The 2,161-nt window shown below is 63.9% G+C and overlaps 1 protein-coding gene across 4 annotated transcripts in view; it reads left to right on the forward strand.

Annotated features, from left to right (window-relative positions):
• Window positions 1-643: 643 nt before the first annotated feature.
• BRPF3 (bromodomain and PHD finger containing 3) overlaps window positions 644-2,161 on the forward strand; it is a 34,766-nt gene continuing 33,248 nt past the window's right edge. For all 4 annotated transcript variants that reach the window (XM_069073538.1, XM_069073539.1, XM_069073541.1 and 1 more), the window contains exon 1: window positions 644-849. The gene's annotated coding sequence lies outside the window, so the exon portion shown is untranslated. The remainder of the gene's footprint in view (window positions 850-2,161) is intronic.

Consider the following 2,161-nt stretch of genomic DNA (forward strand, 5'->3'; position numbering starts at 1 on the left):
CCCCTGACTATGAAATCCTGCAGTCTTTCTACTAGACTTATCCTCATTCTTCCTTCCCCTTCCCCCCAGGTATGGCTTGGTCGTCTTACCCTCCTAGAGAGAGCTAGTCCCACCTGTTCATTTTACAGGGGAAGAAACTGAGGCCCAGAGAGGGGTAAGGTACATGCCCAAGGTCACCCCGGATTTAGCTCTGTGGCCTCGGCCACCTCCACCTGCTGGAGGCGCGGGGGGCGGGGCTGAGCCCCTCGGGCCGAGGCCGCCCCCTACCCCCAGCAGCCGCCTCAGGCTCCCCGCAGCGCGGAGGGAGGGGCGGGCGGGGGAGGCCCGGAGGCGCGCAGGCCGCCCCCTCCCTTCCCCGCCATGGTGTCCGCATCGCCACCGTGAGGCTGAGGGGAGGACCGTGCCCCCGTGGCGGCGGCGGCGGCGGCGACAGGGCTGCTCCAGCTCCGCGCCAGCGGCCTCGGCTCCCTCTCTCCCGGGAGGACGAGCGTGGGTTTTTTTCCGCTTTTTCGGCGGCGGCGCGGGCGGGGAGGGAGGGAGCGAGCGGGAGCAGGGGCGGCGGCGGCGGCAGCGGCGGGGGGAGGCCGGAGGGGCGGGTCCTGCCTGGGGGCTGATCCCTCCCCCCGCGCTGCCTCCCCTGGCCGGGCTCCGTGGCGGCAGCAGTGGCGGCGGCGGCGGCGGCTCCGGCTCCCGTTCCTCTCCTCCCCTTCCCTTCCCTTCCCTTCCCCTCCCCTCCCCCGGGGAGCAGCGGCCGCCGCGGGGGCCAGCGCGGAGGACGCGGAGGAGGTGGGGGAGCGGGAGGCCGCCGCTTCCCTGCCTAGGGGCCCCGGGCGGCCAGGTCGGGCTGAGGTAACGGGGGCCACGGGCCCGGGCGGGGGCGGGGGCATCGGGACCCGGGCGGCCGGGGGAGGGGAGAGAGGGGAGGGGCCCCGGGGAGGAAGGAGGCTTCTCGCTCCGGGCGGCGGCGGTGGCGGTGGCGACGGTGTCGGTGGCGGCGGCAGAACCGTGTGACTCCTCCCTAGGGGCGGAGGCGGCGGAGGCCCGAGCGGGCTGAGGAGGTGGGAGGCAAAGCTGAGGAGCGGGACCCCCCTCCCGCCGCCGCCGCCATCTTGTCTCCCCTAGTCCTGGAGGCTGAGCGGGAGAGCCCTGCCCCCGCCGCTCGAGCCCCGCCCCCGCCTCGCCCGCCGATTGGAAGTTGTGGAGAGCGGTCCTACCTCCTCGCGGCCCTTGGCCTCGGGCTTCTGGGATTGGCAGGCAGATTGACCAATAGGGCTGCGGCTTCTCTCCCTCGCTTTATCAGTCTGTCTCTTCTGTCTGTCTGTCTTTAGATATCTTTTCTCCTCGCCTCTTCCCACCCCTCCTCCCACCGCTCTTCGGGAGAAGATATTGTTTCACTCTCGACTTTTCTTCCCCTTCCCGAAGGGTTAAAGATTTTTCTGGAAGAAGAACCCTCTTAAAGACTCAGATAGAGACGACTTGTTTGATGAAAGTGCCAGGGCTCAGGGGGCTCCATTCTGCACCTACTGTGTGCAAGGTCTGACACATGCATGTGGCATGTGAGGCCTGATTGTGGGGATACCCTCCCCCCGCCCCAGCTCCTCAGTTACCCCTGGGGTTGTAAGGAGAAGGAGGATGGAGAACCATTGGGACAGGCTATTGTGGGTTTTTTTCATTGGTGGAACTGACGGACCTCTGGTGCAACAGCAACTAAATTGTAAGCCTCTTGAGGGCAGGGAGCTGGTCACCCTCCCTGTTCCCGTTTGGTATAGAATTGAGCACCTTTCCTAAGAGGATACTTATAGAGAGCTGAGAGGGATTTAAGGGGCCATCCGATCCAATCTCCTCCTTTTACAGACTAGGAAACTGAGGCCATTGGAGTTTAAGTGATTTGTCATTTAATTAACAGAAGTTATACTTGGAACCCCCATCTTTGGACTCCAGACTCAGTGTTTCCACCTCCCCTCCCCCTTTTCATCGATGCCAAGGTAGTTAATGGGTGGAGTATTTGACTGGAAAAGTCAGGGAGGAAATTGCTCCCTCCCCCCGGAGACCCTCCCCACTGCCCCAAACACCTCTTCTCTTCTCTTCTCTTCTCTTCTCTTCTCTTCTCTTCTCTTCTCTTCTCTTCTCTTCTCTTCTCTTCTCTTCTCTTCTCTTCTCT

The sequence above is a fragment of the Petaurus breviceps genome, unplaced genomic scaffold (assembly GCF_028583685.1).
Source record: "Petaurus breviceps papuanus isolate PSGF00001 unplaced genomic scaffold, PetGlider_PUasm1.0 90865, whole genome shotgun sequence".
Lineage (NCBI taxonomy): Eukaryota > Metazoa > Chordata > Mammalia > Diprotodontia > Petauridae > Petaurus > Petaurus breviceps.